General features: G+C 44.9%; 1 protein-coding gene across 1 annotated transcript in view; it reads right to left on the reverse strand.

Moving 5' to 3' along the window:
• The window catches only part of ESRRB (estrogen related receptor beta), a 135,530-nt gene that overhangs the window by 102,382 nt on the left and 20,169 nt on the right, over nucleotides 1–12,979 (reverse strand). The gene's annotated exons all lie outside the window — the stretch shown is intronic.

A 12,979-nucleotide genomic window follows, 5' to 3' on the forward strand; every position in this document is an offset into this window, starting at 1 on the left:
CTCTGCTGATGTGTCTGGCATAACATCTGTTTGTCCCAGCCTCAGCTTACTTTGATAGTCCAGGTCTGTATCTCCCATAGGGAAACCAGCTCTCATTGATGGCTCCCACCCAGCACATGCGCTGCATCTTGCTGTCTGACCACTAAAAGAACAGATTGTTGTATTTTTTTAATTGCCCTTTCCTCTTTCCTTTGGCCAGTAGTGGCAGGCCCAGCCTGAGGGGATTTTTCCCCTTCAAACCATACGATACATTTGTCTGATGAAACTGTTAAAACTGAGAAGTTAAACCACTGCACAAAGAATGTTCATTCAGTCTCCTACAGAGGTTAATACGTTTGGTAGGTTTGGCTTACTTCATTTCCAGAATGAACCATTATCTGCAGCATATGTGGGAACCAGTGCTTTCCAAGTCATCAACTGGCCAATAGTGATACTAGTCATCCTTGAGAGAGGCATCACATTCTACAGCCTAAATAGGCTAATGAATTCCAGTATTTGAGATTGTGAATGGGGAACAGAAGGGGAAAGATGTAAGTGGAAAAGATTTTATGGTACATTTCTTAGACATTTGCCATAGAAAATTCTACTTCCTACCAAAAAAACCCCACAAAAAAACCAAAACAAAACTCAGGGGTATGTGTCACAGCTCCATTTTCATACTGTTCATAATATTCTCCCTTGGAAATATAGCAAATACCAGTCACGCCATGGAGAGGTTAACCAGCATTAGGTTTGGACACTGATGTCCCAGCACCATTAACACCCAACTTCTCAACTTGATAGCTTTTAAAACTACGCCGTTACCACTGCAGTCAAAATATATTTGTTCCTAAACACACACATAATCAGTCATCAAAAGTGTGGTTATTTAAAATTAGGTATTTTGAGCATTACCTTTCTGCATACTTTCGCTAGGAGCTTAAGCTTTGCCATTCTTCCTGCACCCATTACAGCAAAGACTTTTAAAGCCATTTCACAGCCCTAGTGACATTCTCCTCCCTTGCATATTGCTGCATGGGAAAATTACTGGGGGTTTTATTGTTTTAATTACTGCTAGCAGGTTGTAAGATCTCAAATATCCCCAGTTCCTTCACTGTTAAGAACAGCAGCATCTGGGTGTCACTTTTGCTCATGACAGCAAATTACAGGGTCAGATTTGCCTTTCTCACTCACGCAAGTCCACACCTCAGTGGAGATTACAACTTGTGGAATACATAATACATAAGATGATCAGGTTTTGACTACCTGCAATTAGCTGATCTGTAAATACATGAAATGGCAACACTTAATCCAAACGGAGAGGCCAGGACAACACCACCTTACAGCACATAAATCTGCAAAGCATGACCGGACCCATGAAATAAAGACAAACCAAAAAACTGTATGTTAAATAGGGCAGACTACAAATAAAATCAAGAATTAGGAAATGCCAGAATTGTGCTTACTTGTGAGAAATACTTTTAGCCCTCATGTGCATATGCATTATTTCATAGCCCTTAATTACATGATCATATTTTTTCCACAGTACCCCATCTCAGACTGCGCTCAGAAGGGATTGCTCCCATGTAATGAGAAGCTATTTGAGATGCTGGTTTCTGCTCATTGTTCAGTGCGTGGCCCCAGGCCTTATTTACTGCACATTATTCAAACCTGACTCTAGAGATTCATTCATTTCCTTATGTGTTTTTCTATGGGCTTATCATTACACTGTCCAAGAGCTTTGCCAGTTCAAGATCATTTATTTTCACACACCTCTATGAGAGAAGGGGGTATTTTTATTCCCATTTTATGGATGAATGACTGAAGACCATATTAAAATATACTTGCTAATTCTGGGTGCCCAGTCTGAGACACCAACAGCCTGACTGATCTGTGCTTGTATAGCAATTTGGGTTCAGTGGATTCCCATTCACTTCATTTGCAACTGTAAGCACTCTGTTTCTGTAAAGCAAGTCCTTTGGGATCAAAAAGGTCCCCCAGAAAATCAGGAACGCACAATTAAACAACCACTGGCACAACAGCTGCTTCAAAAAGTCTGAAAACTATCGTACAGAGATGGTCACAGAGAAAAAGTCAACTGGCAGGTCAGAATTTCACTGCCTCAGCTATAAAAGCTTCGCTTTCTCTCCTGCAGTCCCTTGTCTCACTCAGTACACACCTGACAAATGAGGCAGAGGTCCTACAGATGGTCTCTTTCACTGTGCAACTCTGATTTATCTCAGAGCAGGCCCATCGCATGCAGTGAATGAGGCAGGGGTCCTGTGAAAGAAATGGCACACAGTGACGTAGCTAAAACATGAGTCGTGTAAGACACACAGCCAGGTAGATAGAAATGCATGCAGAGGATAACTGGTCTTTCCCCAGCTTCCAGTTCTTGCATTAGCACCCTTCAAAGCGCCCTTTTCACAGAGTTTGTTTCTTTTAGAGTGAAAAAATTCGCTCCTGAAGCATCACAATGACACTTGTGTGGATTGTCAGAAGAGACATATCCATCACGTGGACCGTACAACCAAGGCAATGGAGTAAATGGGCTGCAAGGGTAACTCGTCCTTTGTGAAGACTAACATGAGGAGCATCAAACAGTGGGTGAATTTCAGATGCTGATGACAGTTGAGGAAGAGGCTTTTCCAAACATTCAATCCAAGTCATGCTCTCTCCTCTCCAGACCATCCCAGCACACTTTTTTCTCTTCACTGCCTTTGTCTTCTCATCCCAGCTCTTTCCTTTGCTCTCATCTCACCCCACCAAACACTATTCCCCCAAGCTCCACAGCCCAAGCCTCCTTGTTCAACAGTTGCTTTTAACTATTTGTTTCCCTTCCTCACCTTTTTACCAGCTCCCCTTGCCTGTCTTTCCATCACTGTTTGGTGGCCCCACTTTCTGACACTGCCTCTGCTCTGACACAGACCCAGCTGTCCCTGCAGCCTAGCTCCAAAACAGACGCTGATTTAGAGATTTACAAACAGGAATCTTGACTCATTTTTAAATGGAAGGAAGGCATAATTCAAGAATATGGCATACTCCCTACTTTTTCTTTAAAAAAGAAAATAAATTGCTGGTTTTGATAAAAATTTCCACAAGTCTGTCAGAGGCACAGAAAGTATTTACAGCAATGATTAAAGCTTGGCAGTGGTATGAACAACAAAACCTAAATTTTACAGGAAGCACTAGTAAAAAAAGATGGTGCTACTAGCCTGTTTGTTGTATGTGGCAGTGAAAATGAAGATATAAATTAAGAAAGTAGGTTAAGCAAGAAAGAGTGCTGCTGCCATCTCTTTTTAAGACTTACCATGGTTTGGTAGACTAGCATTTGAATAGCAGGCCTCTGAAGGGGAGCATTTGTACTTCTCCATACAATATCCTGGTAGCTTATAGATGCTAGTGCTTATTTGATATATACACCTGTACCCATCTCAAGCTTGCATCAGCTGTACACAAGATTATACATGTCTTAACATTTCACAAAGTCACAGAAAATAGGGCTAGGAGCAGGTCAGGTGTCCCAATATATATATAGCTTATCTGTCCCAATGTAAGATCAGCTATAACAGCATTATTTTTGACAGATGTTTTTCCAGCCTGTTCTGAAAAAATTTCACCCCTTCTCAGACAGTCTGTTCTAATGCTCCTGCATCATTGCTAATACAAGTTTGGAACATCAAACGGAAATCTCCCACACTGCACTCAAAGCCCATTTATTTCCAACTCTATCAACAACGGACATAGCAAATGGCTTAATCACTTCCTTTTGGACAAAGCCTCTTACTATTTGAAGACACATTCCCCAGACCTTGCCTAATATCTAAATTTCCATGACAGAAATATTAACCTGCCTACCAGAAATAAATTAGCACCTCAGTCCCTCTAACTTAATTCCTGCATCTCCAAGCTTATTATCTGGAGGGCCACAGAATTTTTACGAACACCTTCAACAAGGAACAAGGGTTGCAACTAGCAGGCTGGATTGCTGTAGACAAGCCAAGCCTCCCTTCACTTCTAGGGGACTCCAACTGATTCAGTAGTAACACCTCACTGCAGTTTGGGGGGGGGAGGGGGAAGAAACAGTGTTAGCCCTTCACTGAGGCAAATCTCCCAGCTGGATTCAATTTCTCATGCTCTTTCAGAACCTTGAGCTGAAAATTTGGGAAACTTGAGAAAATATCTTCTGATAAATCAAGGCTATAATCTATTACATTCACTACGCTACTAGTTAGAGCAGCAAAATTTCTTAGCTGTCCTTGATGAAGCCGAGACCTGTGCCCATGGTCCTGACTTCCAGTGCTGTGCCTTGAGCACAAACCAAGCTTTTCTCACTGACAAGCAAGAAAGACCTGCCAGATTTTGTATGAAACAGCTCCCAGGAAACTGGAAGTCCACATCCTTGGCGCATGTGCGTGTAAGAGTGTGCTGAATGGCCAGAGTTGTAACCAGAAATGTCGTAACATTAAAAATGCGGGTCAATATTGTTTAACACAGATTTGTCTCCAGTGTTACAAACGGAGCTCCGAGGGAAGGCAGGAGCCCTTCTGTGCAGATAGGAAACAGAGGGCCCTTTTCTACCATAGGTAGTGTAACAGGGGAAGGCAAACTAACAGCTCAGAGGTGCGTGCAAGTGCTCTGTACTGTGTGTTTGCACAACTGCGTGAGAGTGTATCCCTTGGTGATGTTATTCACAGGCCTTGGCCGACAGTAAATAAGACTGTGGAGCTTGATTCATGAGGGATGACAGGAAATCTATAATGTGTGGGCTCTATAATCTGCTCGCTACTGCGTAGCAAAATGAAAGAACAACAGTCCAATTACAGAGTCCTTGCTGATCCCAAGCACATCCTCCAGATCTTGTTCTGCTCAGAGCAGCGGGAGTCCGTTGGCACCAAGGGAAATCAGACTCTGGAACAAGCCATCTTCCATTGCTGGGGTGGCAACAGTATTTTGGAAGCACCAGACTAATTTTCAGTGGGTACGAACATAGCCAAGACCATGGCATGAACTTCAGAGCAAATTTCAGGAGAGCAACAGGCTGCTGAGCTCAGTTCACCAAAGGACTACTTATGTGGACACCAATTGCTGCACTCCGTTGCAGGCATCCCATGACCCAAAGGCCAGGGAGCAGTGATCCACAATGGCAGCTTGGCCCAACCACTTGGTTTGGTGGGGACAGTGAACACCGTTCCCCCCTGTGATAACACAACCCCAGGGTGCAGCTCCACGATACTAAAGGCAGGGCTATGATCCAGCAGGACACAGCAGCTGGGTTACAAATGGTGTCCAAAAAGCACCTTAAGGGGAAGGATGCAAAAGCTGGAGGGAGATGTGGATTCTGGGGCCAGACAGAAGAGGGATCGCTGAAGGTATGATTCACATCAGGTGCAGAGCTGGTCCATGAGAGAGCAGGGAGGCAGTCTGTGACAGCAGCAGCCGCAGACCAGACTGCTCTCATACAACTAATGCTGAGGACACATGGAAAGGCAGAAGGTGGTTTCTTTTGGACAAAACAGCAATGGTGGCGGTGGGAGGTAGAAGGGCTGCCAATTGCAGACAGAAGGAGAAGGAAATAATTTTGCTTCTTACTGTGCAGTGGTTAGAAGCCCCACAGGGCTGTTCAAGGCTGGGAAGGCACAGGACAGCTCAGCAGAGGATCCTGGCAGCTTGGGAAAGACCGTTCTCTCATTTTTCTCTAACCAAACTTACACTTTTCATTTCTTGTGTCTCTGGTCCTTAGCACTTAACACCTTTCAGAACTATCTTCTGCTCTCTAGGAAAGGGGCAAGGAGAACCTTTCTCACGCTGGCAACAGGTAAACAGGATGGCAGGATGGGGAGTGGGGAACAATTTCCACTCCAGCCCTAGCACAGGCCGCCTTTGCTGAGCGCACACTCTGGGGACCGGCCGTCCTTTCCCTGCTTCCCCCTACAACCATCTCTGCTGCCACCTCCCCTCCCTTGTTATCTGTCAGTAAACAGTAATTAAAGAAGTGGCCTGCTTGATAAAGCTCCCGCCTGCCCTCACATGGTGCTGCCCTCTCGGACGTGTCTAATTAAAATCCTGATGAGAAGATGAAGAAATCCCAGCAGCTGGGAGTCTGCTGACTCTCCCTGCGCTCAGCCTCTTCATTACTGACTACGAGGCAGAGAGATATAAAGGACCCCAGGAAACGCTCCGACAGGCCAATCGATACAGCCTTTTGTGGGACGTGACGGACTGCTCAGGACTGCCTTTTGAACTGTGTGGATAATGAGGATGCTGGAGCATGGCTCACTGCATGGGGCTGATGGAGCTAGACTCCCCCACTAGTCCCTGCAACACCGCTGCTCCCAGGAACAGCACCCAGGGCCCCTGTAGCTTGGCAGTCACTCACACCATATAGCGAATTCATGCAGTTACAGTAGCTGGGGCACTTGCCTGTCCCCCACCAACCCAAGCTCCAGAAATCATTGCTTGTAGTGCCAGAATACTGTCAAACCTCTAACCATTCCCATCATTTCCATGCAAACACGGAGGGTGCATGTGTGTACATACACTCCAAAACGCTGAGAACCAGCGCACACGTTCCCTAAATGAAACCAACACCACACACAATGTGCACGCTATTGTGTTTACATGGACACTTGTTCATGGGAACAGTGTGTTTTCACTGCTCTCCCAGGATTTTATGCTAAGGTGAAATTCTTGGTATGCATAAAATGAAATAAAAGGTTTACGTGAAGTGCACAGCAATATTATCATCATCATGAATCACCTTAACTACGTTTAGACACACTTCAGATGCAAATACATCCACTAAATGGTTTTATTTTTGTGTTTTCTTTCTAATACGAGATCAGCTTTACATGGAAACAAGCCCATTTTCACTGGCAAACTCATGTTTATCCAGAACACCTGAGAGTTCATTGTTATTATTTCTTTCATCTTGAAACTAAGAAAGAGATGGAAGTAGATCTATAGTTTCTAAAGTTTGAAAGTGCATCTCAGGCACCTACCTCCACGTCCCTTTTGAGCAAGTCTACAGGAGGTACAGTCACCCTGGGAATTTGGATCATGTGGAAGAATGGGAGCGCATACATGATCACAAGTACAAGTGCACTGTGTATGTGCATGAATGAAATGCATGTTCCACGTGTGGAATCAATAAAAGCACAAGCTTTTATCTGTCTGAGTTCACACTTCCTGCTTCACAAACCACTACTTCTCCTGCAATCAGCATCAGTCCAGCAAGAGTTGGTGCTCTTTTCAGAGCCTCAGCTAGGTCCTTGGGACCTAGTTTACTCAATAAAGACTCAGTTGTTGGGTTTTTTTCCCACTCCTTCAATTTTAATTACTTTCCCAGACCACACAGACTGAAAAAAAAATATACTTGAAAAAATGTTTCCTAAAAGTCTTATAAAGTAAAAAACCCCTATATTATTTCCCAGATTGCCATAATCCTGCCCCACTGTCCCTTTGTCAACCCAGGCCCAAAGAGAAACTAAGTAACAAATCATTCCTGGGCTGGTTTAATACTGAGTTAAACTTGCCAAAAAACCCAAACCACCTCAAAAGAAATAGTCCATAGCAAAATATAATCAGTAACAGCAAGAAGTTAACCACATGCAGAGGTAATGGACCCAACGGTAAAAGCTCAGGAGCGCTACTGGGAAGGGACTTTGGAGAATCCCCTGGAAAAGACAAGTGAAAAAGGGCAGCAGAGGGGAGGTCCTGCTGGGAATGGTGGCAGAAGCACTGCTGCTGGGAAGTTCACAGCCTCTCTTGGCCCTGCAGCCTCCTTTGACAAGAGATGCTGTTGTGCAGAACAAGGCAGCAGTGCTGGATGCACAGAGCTCTCCATGCAATCCCTGCCTGTCCCAGTACCTGTACTTGATGGAATGACACATTGCTGCGGCAGCTAATAAATAGAAGTAATTTGATTAGCTTTCCCTAACTAGCGATAAGATCCTGACAAACCCTTTTTAATGCGTTTCTGGAGCAGGATGAAATTGTTTCATTTGGCGAGCAGGGCCCCACGGGAGTTGCCTCCAAGCTCCTTTAGTGAGAGGTAAAAATATGCCAATCATTAATGAGGGGAGAATTACGGAGACTTTAATGCAATCAGAAAAGAGGAGCCCTGAGGCAGCTGGGGAATAAAACCTGCCCTTAAATCAGAGGCAGGCAGCCGGAGCATGGAAATAAAGGCATACACAAGCATGTACATGCACACACACATACCTACCGCACACACAAAGACCATGTGGAGCTGCTGTAAATGCACTGGGAGTTTTGCCTGGGCAACAAACACCTATCTCAGCAAATGGTATCCATCTTCCCCAAAAAGCATCTGTAAAATCACAGCAAGCTATATCCATTTGGCAGCCCACTACCCCTACCAGGAAGGGACCACTGCCCTGCAATCTCCTCCCCTTCACACACGTATTTGCACAGAACTGCAGTTTTCAACATTTCAAACCAAAGCCTTTTGTGGAAGAGCAGCAAGGCAGCTTTGCCAAGTAGAAAGGTGCCTCTCAGGGCCAGACTTGCTGCATGAACACAACATGTATAAACCCCTCACTCTGTCCTCCAACCATGGCACTTGTGCCAGAGGCAGCATCTACTGTGGATGTTGAAAGGCAACTCCTCCCATCCCCTCCCCACTCCCTCCTCAGCCACTTCAGTGAATTCCCTTCCTCAGGTGAAACAGCTCTTGCACAAATCACGTAACTTCTTATTCCTAAGCAAAACAGAAGTCTTTAAGTTGCTGTCATTTCTCCTCGCTGGCAGCCAGGAGCTGGGGCAGACACTAGTGCCCTGACTAGCTCCGATATTGCAGGTGGCTGTGTTCTTTCAGAAACTCCTTCTCTGACAGAAAGCATCCCATCTTTCTGTAGCGATGCTTTAAGCCCAGCCAGCACAATACAGGTGGCTGCGTCAGCACAGACTGTCCCAGAGAATGCTAGTATCCAGTTTAATGGGAAAAAAACCAGGCCAGGAGTTTTCTCATAGCTCTTCCAGATTCCCCACCTTGTTTACTTGAAAATAGTGAGTACTCGGATATCAAACACCAGCCACCTTTCCTCTGCCAGATACACAAAACATGATACCACAAAGGCCAGGCATGCAGTGCTTCAGCCCTTTTCCCTAGTCTGGCTTAGCACTAACATGGTAGGGAGCAACTGAATGGCTGCTGAGAACTCCAAGAGGAAAGTCAGTACTTACTCTTGGCCTTAATATACACTTGAGGGGATGCAAGACAAGTATTTCTTCCTCCCGTAACTCCTGCACTATAGTGAGAGAGTATCTGTGGCACCCTTGCCCTCTGCTAGATGGAATGACTATCCTGCTTAGCGTGCACTGTAAATCCTGTACTGAGAAAGTTATACGGCTGTTTCTTCTGCCACAGAGATGCACCAGGCATCTCTGCCACAAAAAAGCTGTGCTGCTCCATCATATTCTTACATACAGTAGACAGCTGTGGGACTAAAACGCTGGTGTGACTATTAGCCATTTAACTCTACAGACAAAGCAGTTCCGCAGTTACCAAGACAGAATAAAAGATGAAGGATAAGTAAAGAGGGACCTGTCCTGAGACACAGAGCCTGAAGCTTAGCAGGCACATTCCCAAATGGGTATCAAGCATAGAGCTGCATGTCCCACTGCTAAACAATCACAGAATACTTAGCCCCAGGCAAGGGGGGCTTCATGTCCCTCAACAGCAACTCCAACTGACTGCTTGAACCATTCCCAAAGAAATATGGCAAAGCTCCCTGTGGCTGAAAGTTCAGAATGAAAAGCTCCTCAGAGGGTAAAGAAAACCTCCATGGTTCTCCCAAACTCTCAAATTCAGTGTCTCTAAGACCGAAAGGATAGAAGAAGTCTTGCTGTTGGGCCACATCACTTGGAAGTCAGAGAAATCACTTTCCACAAACACAAATAAGCAGAAGACCCTACCACGGAAACTATCAAGGCTGCAAAAACTAGCTACCAGGAAATTCAGCATGGCTACAGCACAATGCTGTCTAGCATCTGGAAATTGTATTTCTGTCCTTTTCTGATCAGGGCCCGTTTTGATCCAAAAGTCCAGTCAAATTCTGTGATTTCTTCTGGTCAAGAGCTTTAGGCTATTCAAGATAGTTACTAGATTCCCTACCTGGATCCATTTCTAGCAGTGATCCAGGTTTTATTGTGGTCACAGTCCAACCTAGTTTGTGGTGGCACTCAAGCACAGCAGCCTTGTGTGACTGCTGCCCCTGAGCAGCAGGCAGAGGTCTGAAATGGTGTCACACTCTGTGGTTCCACATGCAGGCCCTGCCCTGCTGCAAACAACTCCTTCTCATTCTGGTTTGTTATGATTAAAAATGCACATCACCCAGCGACGCCTTGGAGTGGAACCCAGCTGGAAATTGGATCATTAATATTCCTTCTCATGCCCATTGCCACAATTTCTTACCTCTCCACAAGTAATTGCTAACAATGCAACAATTTAGGGTCTCAGACTAAAAGTGAAGAGAAGTCAAGACTAAATTTCCCATTGTTACTCCAGTTCACCTACCCTTGCCCATATCCTGGCATCCCATCAACCTTATGCCATTATGCCACACATACAGCGTGCTGTATATCAGATGTCTTTCATCCCTTTGAACTGTTCCCAGTTTATCTAACAAAAGGTCTTTAAGATCCATAGTCTCCTATGGAGAATCAGGAAAGGGATTCAAGATTATCCTCATTCCTGAGCAGCTGGAAACACAAGAAAGAAAATTCATTTGAAGAGTCTAGCCACTGCATGGCTTTCACTCTTGGTCACCACACTTTCCACACAATTAAAGTACTCTCAGAGGGCTGGAGGGATAAATGCAAATCAAGGGTAGGACTTACCACATGATGTAGAATCCCACAAATGTACAAATGGGGATATTTCCATTTCTAGCAGACAGAGTTACCTACATGAGCTCATCTCAACCTTATGTACTGTTACTGCTGCAACTCATTAACTAAGCAAGCTGTGAGAGACGTGGAATTCTTCCATCGCTGCTACAGTGATCCTTCAACAAAAAGGATCCGGAAGCACAGAAATGGCACAGGACACACAGCAAGTCATTCAAAGCCTCCACAATAGTAATTATGAGCACTCACTGGCCTGTTTGAACCTTCCACCCTGTATGGCATTTACATTAGACATCAAGCAGCACAACGAAACCAGAACTACAGCATTGATTGTGGAAAAATAAAAATCAGAAGACATTTTCTCTTTGGACTTTAGCATCGCCACTGTGGCTTGCTCATGCACACTGGCACCAGGCAGAGGAAGTTTGTTCTTGCTTGTCAGCTCACTGAGCTGACATTCCTTTGGCTGCAGGCAGCACAGCCTCCAAGAGGTTGAATGTCTGGTGGAGAGCTGGAGAAGACAGAGGTGGAGAAACCTGCTAGACAGCAACTAGCACAAGGCAGCTGGGAAAACAGCACTGGTCACAAGAATCAGGACAACACCAACTAGAAATTCTACTTCAAACACCTATTAATTGCTATTAAACTACCCCCAAAACTTCTGCTCCCGGTAAGCATTTTGCATCTTAGGTGAATAAACTCTTTAGGAATCAAAGGGTCTGTAACATATTATTGAAATGACCATCAGGCTGAGGACTTGCTCTGTGTGCCTCTCTGTAACACAAATAGCTCCAGAATGAAGTGTTCACTAATACAGTGGTATAATTTAATGCTAAACTGGCTTCTGCCACACGCAAATTTGTATGTTTGGCACTTGCACTTTGATATCACGATTTCTTTAGTTTTATGTCAGAGATAATAATTTTCAGTGAAAAAACTTTTGACAGTAAAATGCATAGCTACATTACCAGCCATCTCAGTGCAGAAACGTGAATGGTGACAGTCTCAGAGTGGTAGGCTCAATGAATGTACACAGCACTAACAGTGCAAAGGAATTTCGAAAAGGAGCTGTCTTATCAGTCAGCTAGAGTAGCCAAGACCCTGCCACACCAATCTGAGATAAGCACAAAGAAACAACAAAGAAGAACCAGGGGGTCTGGAAATGTATGACTGGTCTTACTTAAAATATGTACCCATTTCAAAACCAAAAACCTAATAAACTTACTGCACCACACCACAGACATTTCACTTCAAGGAAGAGAAAGTAACCACCACCATTGCCTGCTCCCTTTAGCAGCCCCAGCTGTTGCTGGTATCTCAGCCTAGTGATCTGTTCACGAGGCCAGAGCCTTGATTATTACTGAAAACCAACAGAGCTCCAGAGTCAAAGCTGCAGTCCACATGAAGACAAGTAAGTGATTAAAGGTATTTTAAAGAGACAATAGATAAGAAAAAAGCTCTGCCACAAGATTTGCCAGCTCATGGCTCTGTCAAAGAAATACAACATGCCATCTCCACACAAGGACTGGTAACTTCTTGTGCATCACTGAAAGCCACAAAGTGCTGGGTGTGAGCAGCTCAGTCATTCAACCTTATCACAATGCTTGACTGTCAACTTTTCCTACCTGGACTGAGAAGCAATGCCTGAATCCTCCTCATCCACCAAGCCCCAGCCTCCCCAGCAGTCCTGGGACCAAATCGCATGCCTTTTCAGATGGCCCCTTCAGTGAACATGACAAGGGCAGAGCAGAAGAATGCTCTTAGTAGTCTTGTTCAGGGAGCAATGGCTGCCATGCCACAAATTAACATCATCCTCAAATTATTTAGGGGGGGACAGTCAGAAAAATTTTGACTAGTTTCTCCTTTCCTGCCAATTGTTCCCATCTTCTACCTCAATTCTGGCTGGATTCCCCCTTCCCCCTGTCCTCAGCTAGCACCGCCAGGCTCAGTCCTCCTCACCCTAGCCCCCCCTCCCCAAGGACAAGCAAAGTTATTACAATAATGAATTAGCCAGGCTGCTTACTGCTGCCAGTGGCGAAGGCAATTATCCCACTCCATGTCCCCAGCCACCGCTCAGCTCCCTCATAAAGAAAGGCTTTTGGGGCCGCTTTGTGCTTTGATTGGAAAT

The sequence above is a fragment of the Falco peregrinus genome, chromosome 1 (genome assembly GCF_023634155.1).
Source record: "Falco peregrinus isolate bFalPer1 chromosome 1, bFalPer1.pri, whole genome shotgun sequence".
NCBI classification, from domain to species: domain Eukaryota; kingdom Metazoa; phylum Chordata; class Aves; order Falconiformes; family Falconidae; genus Falco; species Falco peregrinus.